At 39.2% G+C, this 11824-nt stretch overlaps 1 protein-coding gene across 1 annotated transcript in view; it reads left to right on the top strand.

Annotated features, from left to right (window-relative positions):
- LOC111958567 (leucine-rich repeat and fibronectin type III domain-containing protein 1-like) overlaps positions 1-11824 on the top strand; it is a 136424-nt gene that overhangs the window by 78828 nt on the left and 45772 nt on the right. The window contains 1 exon segment of the mRNA XM_023979834.2: positions 2975-3028. The gene's annotated coding sequence lies outside the window, so the exon portion shown is untranslated.

Here is an 11824-nt window from a genome sequence, read left to right as displayed (position 1 = left end):
CATATGTTATCAGCTAAATCACAGTCAATGGAGACCGTTACTGCCCCGCTCCTGACTGGTATCTAATGAAAACCATGTCATGCTCCGCTGCCTTTGTTTTTAAACCAGTGATGTGAATGAAATTGGAAACGACAGAGGTAATACTGCAATCAAACCTCACAGTTTCGTATGCAGCACATTCCTACAGCCAAACCTGTGATAAATAAAATTGGGGAGTATAGGGCCGCCTCTCCATTTTCAGTTTATGAAAATGAATACTTCACAGTCCATAACGATCCAAATCAAGAGAGAGATGTATGGTGCTTCAGAGAGGAGGTGCAGGTTCTTTAATATGATCAATAGGCTGGTTTGGACTCCTCCCATCCTTCCCTATCTTACTGGTTCAGGCCAGGGCACCACAGGCCAAGATCAAATATGTTGTGTTCATTACAGAAGGCTTTAAGTTGGAGGCGTGGGCCCTGTCCTCTTAATGTTTGTGTTAGCCTTGTGGCAAGTGAGGTTGACTGACACATAGAGGAGATATTGTATATGAGCTCTTTGCCCAGGTTTTCACACAGGGGTTTGAGGCGGACTGCAGAGAAATGTACGATCTACTGTAACACGTTCTTTCTCTTCAGTAAACATTTTCAAAGGTGTTTGAACAAGGATGTGATCACTACAGTTTTTACAGTATGGGGAAAGGGGACCTTAAAATGGAGGAAGAAAGGAACTTGAAATGTCTTTATTGGGATACTGTCAGGTCAATTGAATATTCTAATACAGTACCTGCAATTACCAAAGAGGAATGTCCTCTGCAACGTCCATTTCCTTCAATACTTGTATGAAGCATCTGCTTTTGTAGCACTATAATCTGAGTCCTTGGCGCGGTACCAAACAAAGCGTTAGCTACGTATCTGTCTGCCTGAGGGACTGCATTGGTTGCACATGATGGCAGAGGACCCAGACTGGGCACATCTGGTAGAAGGAGAGGGAAACAAAACACCATCCTGAGACAGCTATGATTTACTTATCTAATGAATCATCAGCCTTTTACGCCAGTACCAGAAATTACATAGTTTGAAGCGATGCATGAGTCTGAACACATCTGATGTTTTCAGCCATACCAGTTATGCTCATAAAGATGCAAGTCGTCTATTTTAATCAGCCATTGACTCCAGGCTCAGAAAATAAGTCATTTGAGGCAGTGTATGAGTCAGAGCATAACTGATGTGTTGGACCATGCTGTATCACTTGCCTTACTTATACTGTAAGTAATTTCTTATCGAAATACCATACAATACCATGTTTTATAGAGTTGCACATGACTGTCACCACACTGAACACAAACCCCAAAATGGTGTGATATGTGTAGGGTTGGTTTTAGCATGCTCTTTATATAAGATTCCAGCTGAGGTATGAATGATTCTACTGATGCTTGCAGTGCGAAGAATATCAATCGATTCCTTAACTGTTGGATGGCTCGGGGAACATTAACAGCAGTTGGACATTTCAGTGAAGTGTGGCATGCATGCATGGATGAAATTGTACTTCTCACATCCCTGTCTTAGGTCAGGGTAATGCTAGCCAATGGGCATCTGTAAATGTTACTTTTCCAACAAAGGAATTGCCAAATCATGCTGGATTTGGACAAATCCCCAAAATGTTAGCTTCCATGCTGATTTTATGTGATGGAATCACATGCACATACTGTCAAGAAAAGAGTCGATATGAAATAGAAATAAATGTCATCTCAAAATAGAACCCAAGCCCTAAAAAGTGAACCAATGTTGTGGATACAAGGGTTTTTGAAGGACATTCAAAGGCCCACCTCAATGTCACTGGTCATACTGAGTGATGGACCCACTATGATTAGAGTTTGTCAGTCAGAGGTTTGCTGTGTAAACCTGTCTGCATTGGACACAGAATATGTATTATAATGGCAGGTACCAATAAGGGACCACTGTGGAGATCATAATCAAGATGGCTGCTGCGGCATTTACATTTGACAGAGGAGAATTGGTGCAATGCCTTTGTTATCCCTGTCTCTGTAAAAGCGGGTAGGGAAAATAGTATTCCTTTCTTCATCTCACGGACCTTCAATTAACGCTATTTGATAGCTGCCTTGATCCCTCTCAGCCAGCTTGGTGAGGAGGGAGAAAGGAGATGGGGCAAATTTGATCCCTCTCAGCCAACTTGGTGAGGAGGGAGAAAGGAGATGGGGGAAATTTGATCCCTCTCAGCCAACTTGGTGAGGAGGGAGAAAGGAGATGGGGGAAATTTGATCCCTCTCAGCCAGCTTGGTGAGGAGGGAGAAAGGAGATGGGGGAAATTTGATTCCTCTTCCTCTGTTGATCGAGTGACAATGCATATCTCAAAAAGGTTAAACATGCGTGTTTAATGAGAATAAATTGATATTTTAAGAGCAGTTTGTGCCGCTGGCAGTTGTGTGAAAAGTCTGAGGTGTTCAACAGCATAAATTATTGGTATCTTTTTTCACGACACACTGTCCGTCTATCACTTCGGTTATTCACCAGTTGTGCTTATGTATTGTCGCATTGTATTTCCTCAGAGTGTCACAGTACAGACTATTCTGTACAAATGGTTAATTATTGAATTGAAAAGAGAGACACAAAGGCTAGCTTCTGGTGACCATGAAATATGATTCAGAAGCATTTCTTTGTAAAGCTGAAAGTTGGTAAATAACATCACTCAAGTGAAATAAAATGTTCAGAACAAGAACAAATAGGCTTGTGGAAATGTATGGGTTTTGTTTCTGCAGATTCATACTATTTGATTTGAAAAGAAGCGCTGTATAACTGTTTTACAGCAACACAAATGTCATATCATTTTGTGCTGAGCCCTGTTTGATGGCATTAAAGATTGAACTTTAATTTGAACCCTGTTTATGATTGTGACAGCAATACATGTGGCGGAGTGTTCTCCAAATGTTATTTGTGCMAGCACATTAAAGTGTGACTGTTTGTTTTCTCTGCAGCCTGCTTTGAAGTCATCATTGAGAGAAGCATTTGAGAAGAGACTACAAATACTGGTGAGTGCCACCTTTTCAAATTGAAGCCACCTTATTTACATACTGCAGTTCAGGCTAGCCCGGGGAGGAAGGAGTGAGACATGGCATTGAGAATGAAGATATACAAAAGAAAAAGGATAATAATTACTAAAGAAAACAGGATAATGGAATGGCCTGTCCTTATTCCCACTAACAGTTTCTAAAAGCTATTCAAATTATATATTTGTTAAACAGACACACCTGCACGTACTCATGCACGCAGACACTCACGCACGCATGCACACACGCACACACATACACACAGAGAGAGCTACACAACTCTGTTCCATACAGCGATATTCCCTTACTGGTCCAGTGCAGCTATTTCACCACGACTGTGTTTTGTTATCTTTTCACATAGGCAGGGTTGGGCTGGAGCCACGGCTGTTGCATCCCAGCCTGCGCAATGGGAGTCRGCTCCATTATCAGAGCTGCTGCCTCGCCACCCTGCAGCAAACCCAGCATCCTCTGCTCCTGCAGATTTAATTTCTTATCTCAATAGGGAAAACAGCCCCTCTGATGAACAGCACAACTGCCCTGGGCTGCTGTGAACATGGCTCCATAATACATAGCTACAATAGATGGTTCTGATTAACTTATGAACGGAGGAAAGCACTGATATTCCTCTCAGGAAATTGAAGTTGGTAATAGATATTTCGGGGGGATTTGCTATATTTATTATTGTAACTGGGATAGGGCAAGGGGCAACCTCTCTCCAACATTAATCCAGTCCCGGGGGGAGGTGATAGCAATGTTTTATAAGGGTCTGCCGTCGATGACATATCGAATCCATAAAGAGGATCCCAAGTAGATGAATATCAGCAATGTGTTGCTGTTGTGTATTCTGTGTTCTAAGACAGCCAGGCTTTAAGTTATTGATTGTAGGTAGTTGAAGACATGCAATCATTTCAAAAGAGGATTAGTGATGAGCTCCTCACCAACAATGCTCTCAGAGTCACATTTCCTGCTTCTTTAAGTGTGTCCAAAAATAATCTGTATTTTTCTTGTAAAACATTTTTTACCATGGGAAAAGGGCAGACTGTTTTGCCTTACAAGACAAATATATTCAAAAATGCGTTGGTGGAACAAAATATGCAAGCTTTGTACTATGTGACTAGATTTGGGAAATTGTTTATATTTTTGCAAGATGCTTTACACTTTTGTCCACTGAGAGGCCTGAGTCTTTTAGYTGAGCCTAAGTGTTCGACTTTTCTTCCGTTTTTTGTTGCTTTTGCTCACAGCTTCATCAATGTCATGCAGAGCCATGAGAAAAGTAATTGTGTGTCAACTCTTCTGGGCCCTAAAACAAAAGTCATTATGAGAGTGGAAAGTAATATGACCTGATATACCTTGGGTAAATTAGTTTTCCCAATGATGCCTACTGTATGGGCACCAGTTGTGAAGAGTATATGATCAGTAGTTCCTTTTATTTTATAATGAGAAAGCTTAGAGTAGCTTTATGTCAGTGACAATTTCTTCATCATTCTTAAGCATGTGGCCTAACCTCCTCAAGAATCATTTATATAAATAATTAAAGTTAAAAGGGAAATAAGCTGTTGCAACATCCATTTTTGGATTGAATATAACTTATAAGAATATAACTTATAAATGGCTCATGAGCTTTTTTCAACTGTCGTACCACATCAGAACCCCTAATATAAGAGGGTTTTGCTCCAATGTTGGTAAACAAAGTAAATGTAAACAAACTCTATATAGCCTCAAAACATGTTTAATGCTATCATTTTTACATTATGGATGGTCTATGAATTTCAGAGTGGTTCCATTTCTCCAGCCCTATCCCTCAGTTTTTTACCGAAACAATCTGTACTGTAAAAGCTTTCCAGATCTCTACAGGAAGAACAAAGACAGACAGTACAACACAGCTTAATAAAGCAGGCCACACAATATATTAGATGGTTAGGATTAGGGCTTTGAATTATTTTCATGGACTAACAAGTACCTTCCTTATATATTGGCATAAGTTGCACTTTACATATAATTATGTCAAATCCTGAAATGAAATTATGCGATCAAGTTGTTACAGTGCATTTAGTAAGTATGCGGACCCCTTGACTTTTTCCACATTTTGTTACGTTACAGCCTTATTTGAAAATTGATTAAATAGTTTTTTTCCCCCCTCATCAATCTACACAGAATATCCCATAATGACAAAGCAAAAACAGGTTTGTATAATTTTATTGCAAATGTATAACAACAAAAAAATACTGAAATATAACATTTACATAAGTATTCAGACCCTTTACTCAGTACTTTGGTGAAGCACCTTTGGCAGCGATTACAGCCTTGAATCTTCTGGGGTATGACGCTACAAGTTTGGCACACATGTATTTGGGGATTTTCTCCCACTCTTCTCTGCAGATCCTCTCAAGCTCTGTTAGGTTGGATGGGGAGCGTCGCTGCACAGCTATTTTCAGGTCTCTCCAGAGATGTTAGATCAGGTTCAAGTTTGGGCTTTGGCTGGGCTACTCAAGGACATTCAGAGACTTGTCCCGAAGCCACTCCTGCGTTGTCTTGGCTGTGTGCTTAGGGTTGTTGTCCTGTGGGAAGTTGAACCTTCGACCAGTCTGTGGTCCTGAGCGCTCTGGAGCAGGTTTTCATCAAAGATCTCTCTGTACTTTGCTTTGTTCATCTTTGCCTCGGTCCTGGCTAGTCTCCCAGTCCCTGATGCTGAAAAACATACCCACAGCATGATGCTGCCACCACCATGCTTCACCGTAGGGATTGTGCCAGCTTTCTTCCAGATGTGATGCTTGGCATTCAAGCCAAAGAGTTCAATCTTGGTTTCATCAGACCAGACAATCTTGTTTCTCATGGTCTGAGAGTCCTTTAGGTGCCTTTTGGCAAACTCCAAGCGGGCTGTCGTATGCCTTTTACTGAGTAGTGGCTTCTGTTTGGCCACTCTACCATAAAGGCCTGATCAGTGGAGTGCTGCAGAGATGGTTGTCCTTCTGGTAGGTTCTCCCATTGCCACAGAGGAGCTCTGGAGCTCTGTCAGAGTGACCATCAGGTTCTTGGTCACCGCCCTGACCAAGGCCATTTCCCCCAATTGGTTAGTTTGGCTGGGCGGCCAGCCTTAGGAAGAGTCTTAGGAAGAGTCCTGGTGGTTCCRAACTTTTTCCGTTTAAGAATGATGGAGGCCACTGTGTTCTTGGGGACCTTCAATGCTGCAAAAKAATTCTGGTACCCTTCCCCAGACAGGTGTGTGCCTTTCAAAATCATGTCCAATCCATTGAATTTACCACAGGTAGACTCCAATCAAGTTGGAGAAGCATCTCAACGATGATAAATGGAAACAGGGTGCACCTGAGCTCAATTTTGAGTCTCATAGCAAACGGTCTGAATATTTATGTAAATAAGGTATTTTCATTTATATATTTTTTTATAAATGTGCAACGTTTTCTAAAAACCTGTTGTCACTTTGTCATTTTGAGGTATTGTGTGTAGATTGATGAGGAAAATGTTTATTTAATCCATTTTAGTCTGTAACGTAACAAAATGTGGAAAATGTCAAGGTCTGAAATCTTTCCGAACGCACTGTACATAACACACTCAGTTGTATTACAGAAGACATTATTTTAAAATGGAAAAGGCATACCTCAGATGGTGCATTTGCTTAGTAGTGTTGAGGTAAGTTTGTCAGTTCCTAACGATGACACTAATTAGGCACAGTGGAAAATTGCATTCCCTGCTACATATCTGATACCTTCAGAGACTGACAGAACAATTAACAGATTGACAGTGAAACCAACCATAACATTGTGCGTGTGATACAAARGACAGTGACATTATGTTGTTGACAAGATAAGGAACTTAGGAAACAATTCAGACACAAAAAAAAATGTGTTTAATTTAAAGTTTTTGTGGTAATTTAGATGCACTTGACCAGTCTAGACTGGAACAGCCCAGTTTTAAAATGAGCTGAAATCACATATACAACACTTTGAGAAACTGCACCGGCTGGGTTATATCTACCGGTCAGTGAAATTACATAATTTCTCACTATGAAACAGCCTCAGCCTCTTCTATTCATGGAAAATAGCCTACAAAACACATTTTGTTGGAGATTTGTGTGTTTTTCGCTCTGTGATTAAAAAAAGRGAAATATCGACCCTTTACAGAAATTGGGATTTTGGCTGCCGTTGACATCAACTTCCTCATCTGAAAACTCATACTTAGAATGTGTCTTAGGTCCCCAGTCACTGGTTATTTCAAGCCTGCACTGCTGATTTCAATATTCCATAAGTACAGAGAAAGCGAATGTCAGCTCATTTTAGAGTATGCTTATTTTATCCTGCTTTAAGTAGAATATGAATACCTGCACAACAAAGAGTAGAGAAACAGTGTACCAGACCTGATATATATTTTATTAATATCTAGCTAAAAACCCTTGTTGGTTTTTCAATGAGCAGCAAATTGACAAATCAATCAGGGGAAATGGTACCATATGCCAACTATTAATGCTCTTTGAAGCAGGGGTGAACTTGGGGGTATTTTTTCATTGAATTAGCTTTTAGAAAGWGACAACCCAGAGCTTCTGGTGTGCGATTTTATTAAGATAAGCAGGAAAGAGGATAAGCTGGTCATTTAAAAAGAGATYMCCTTATCCTCACTTTTCTTGAGAAAGTGATTATGGTTTCTTTTCGTGATGAATTAAGTGTAGGAAATGAGACTGACACCTTTGGAATGCAATTATTAGGTTTTTGCAGATGACTGTGAYGTTATTTTCATTTGCCACCACACTAATAGCAGTCTTGTTTAAGCGCCAACAGCTAATAGAATTTGCTTTTTGATTAATCTTCTTCTGTAGTCTGGTCATCATATCTGTTTTGCTCATACTGTATATCTCTGCCTCTGTGAATCTAGTAGCATTATGGTTTGCTGCGCGGAATAAGAGATAGCAGCACAGGACACAGACAGGTTGGTTCCTGTTATCACCTTGTAGACAGACAACTGTCGGCAGATGATCTCTTATTATGGACAGGAATGATCTGAACTGAGACGGTCCTTACTACTCTTGCATATTTATTTTATTTTTATTTCACCTTTATTTAACCAGGTAGGCTAGTTGAGAACAAGTTCTCATTTACAACTGCGACCTGGCCAAGATAAAGCAAAGCAGTGTGACACAAACAACAACACGGAGTTATATATGGAATAAACAAACATACAGTCAATAATACGTATATGGCAATGGCATGCGGTTCATTGACAAGCAGATCCTATTGTCTTTAATGGAAGTCATGCATTTATATTAATTGCTATCTAAGGGTCACTATTGGGAAAGACAAAAATGTTGACAATACAACCAAGGCATTATCGTTTGCTAAYAATGTAAACGTTTGATACAGTGCCTTCAGAAAGTATTCATAACCCCTTGACTTAATCAACATTATGTTCTGTTACAGCCTGAATTCAAAATTGATTAAATATTATTTTTTTCTCACCCATCTACACACAATACCCCATCATAACATGTTTTTAGAAATGTTTGCAAATTTATTGAAAATGAAATACATTTACATAAGTATTCACACCTCTCAGTCAATACATGATAGAATTACCTTTGGCAGCGATTACAGCTGTAAGTCTTTCTGGTTAAGTCTCTAAAAGCTTTGCACACCTGGATTGTACAATATTTGCACATTATTCTTTTAAAATGTCTTTAAGGTCTGTCAAGTTGGTTGTTGATCATTGCTAGACAGCTATTTTTAAGTCTTGCCATAGATTTTCAAGACAATTTAAGTAAAAACGGTAACTAGRCCACTCGGGAACATTCAATGTTGTCTTGGTAAACAACTGCAGGCTACACAGTATTTGGACTTGTGTTTTAGGTTATTGTCCTGCTGAACGGTGAATTTGTCTCCCAGTGTCTGTTGGAAAGTAAATTGAGTGCCAAATAAAGTAACAGGGTTGACCGTAACAGGGTTGACAATTTATTTTTAAATCAGCCATAAATCCCCGTGTGAGARGGGGAGTGGAAGCTTGTTGTGTGCAACAGGGACTGGCAATTGAATGCATGCTTCACAAAAAAAAARTGTTAAAACATTTCTAGCCTGTCTATCTGTGGTTAACAGGGTTGACGTTTTATGCTCGACCTGCTCAGTTTTCCACCACAAAACACCAGAAAATTGCCAAAAAGAGTAGAACTAGCTCACCTGCTTTGACTTCATGATTTGACTATTAGATGTTCAATGTTTCTTTTAGAATTTACATTTTTTAAAGGAATAGTTTCACCATATTTAAACGAGAATTAATTTCACATAACAGGGTTGACCTTAAAATAAGGGACATACATAAATGAATCACTAATCACATGAAATAAATAATCATCTTCAGAAATGACTTTGTCAAAGCAGCAAAATAACTAGGGCTTTACAATGATGGTTATTATTAAGTGGGTTAAAATCTTCCTAGAAGAGAGACAGGGTTGAATTTTGGCACTTTAGCAGGCCTTTATTCATATAAAAGAAAATCGGATTTATTGATTTTTCCATGTGGTCTATTTTAAAGGGCACTTCATTTGATATAACAGGCTTTTAAAACAATTTATACTTTAAAAGGGACAAAAATAAATAAATAAATTGTGGAATGGCCCAAATACTGATAATGCCTTTGTAATCCCTTAGTAAATCAAAGTGTAAAATATGGAGATGGAAGCATAACACGTATACTGGAGTTTCATTTCCTGTGTTAGATTGGGTTGCTGTGTGACAGAAGTGACACGATTTGTCCTCGTAGTGCCTGGCTGCCTTAGATCWATGACGGGTTGGAGGGAATTGACAGGGGTAGCACTTATAGTTAGGAGTTATAAAATAGACCATGTTGCTTTTCATATAGGGGCATCATTACACCAAAATCTGCTTTTTCAAAACTGTTAATAGCTTTTGTCCATATAAATAGCTGTTTTCACATATTTTGTTGGCAGCAATTCAGTTGTCACTAGTTGAAGGCTTCAAATATTATCGTATATTCTTAAACAACGGGGTGTATAACCAATAGATGTCAAAAAACACACAGATTACTCACACAATGGAGGCCATTTTGGGGAATGTGTAGGCCCCTACCTAACTACGGATTCATGAATTAATCCTCATTATCTGAATGACATGCATGTTTCAAACACACTAGGGAAGTAGTTGGCAGAGCAATTTGCTAAAAAGTGTGTAAAATAACAGCCAATTTTCATTTGCTGCCAAAAACTATCACATGGATATCCTATTAAATGTGTTTCTTTGTAGAAATATAGTTGTCCAAACAATTTCTGCAAACAAACACATTTAAACCAATAATAGGATATCCCCGTTTTGGCTGAGCCACATCTCTTTGTATTGTGACTATACCAGTGAGTTTTTTTCAATGGAATCATTTCCAAACACTATTAGAGGATAAACACAGACTGGACACGCTGAAAGTTAATAGTCAATGTTAAGGTCAGTTTAGCAGAGTGAATCAATTTGAACTTTTTTCGTTTTCTTCTCTGAAAGGTGTATTCCATCACAATATCCATAATTTAGTCAACGCTGATGTYACAGAGTACTTGTTTGAATCATTTTTCATGTGTCAGTGCCTTACCCCACGCCCACAACACAACTCCTGAGTTGACAACCTCCTGAGGTGATAAACCTTGTCTGTCATCATTCATGTGAATGGACACTCAGTCAGAGATACTGTCCAATACAAAAGGAAAGGAAATACAGTACAATTGAAATACATTCCAAAAAGTCATAAAGAACAAGAGGATCAAACAACAAACATATTTGTCACCCATTGGTTATTTCACTGTACTAAGAAGAGGGCTTATGCTTGTATAGGATATCATAGGGAGAATGACTGCAGCTGGTGTATTGCATGTGCACTTGATTGACCCTACAGATTTATGCCCCATTATGGTGCATTAGCGTGGTGATTACGTTCTAATGTATGGTAAATGCTGTTCCTACAAGTTGCATTCTGTAATGGACCCAGGATTCCATTGTACTTTTGTTTGTCAGTGAAACTACCCTCTAATATTAAGCTTTGTTTTGGAGCTATGTTTCCATAGACAATGATATGTACATAAAGAAGGATGTGGCCAATTTATTGAGGTTTGTAAGGCTCAATGACTGCTTGCACTAAATGACAAAAATGTGTATCTAATATGCGGTTGCGTTGGATGAAAAATGAACATGTTATTTACCAGGGTGGTTTATAATTATGCATAACATAAAAGAAGCCACTTTCCTCTTGGATACACCTTAAACAGGGCTGCCAACGCCCTAGTAGATTACCTGGTGAAAACAGACAAACTACTAATTTAAATMAATTGCCTCATTTGAATTGCTTAACTTGCACAAGGGAACAGGAAGGAAATAATGAAAAGATGACACAATATTAAAAGCTGTACAGGGGAGGACTTTTCTATCCCTGTCTTAGGGTCCTGTATCATCACAGTTTTCCGCTCAGTGCTCTCCCTGGATTTGGGCGATCGGTTCCCTCTTTGTCTCAGTGGTGGTTTTGTGTTGTGCAGTGCAGCTGAGCAGCTGGGTAWTGTGCTTGGTAGGCGCTGTAGCTACTGTCAATATTCCAGCGCTTGGGGTTAGACACAGCAGCTCAGTGCTAGCTAAACAAGCATGGCGCTGCTGATAGATACAAAATAAAGAAAGGAAATGGCTGCCTCCACAGAAGAAACATATCCTAGTGAATATGCTAAACTAAAATGTTCCCCATCTCATGCATCTGTTGTTTTGAAAACTTGAATGGCTGAAATGTATTAACCTT

This window comes from Salvelinus sp. IW2-2015, linkage group LG4p (genome assembly GCF_002910315.2).
Source record: "Salvelinus sp. IW2-2015 linkage group LG4p, ASM291031v2, whole genome shotgun sequence".
Taxonomy (NCBI): domain Eukaryota; kingdom Metazoa; phylum Chordata; class Actinopteri; order Salmoniformes; family Salmonidae; genus Salvelinus; species Salvelinus sp. IW2-2015.
The sequence above is the reverse complement of the archived record's forward strand: the minus strand, read 5'-3'. Positions and strand labels throughout refer to the sequence as shown.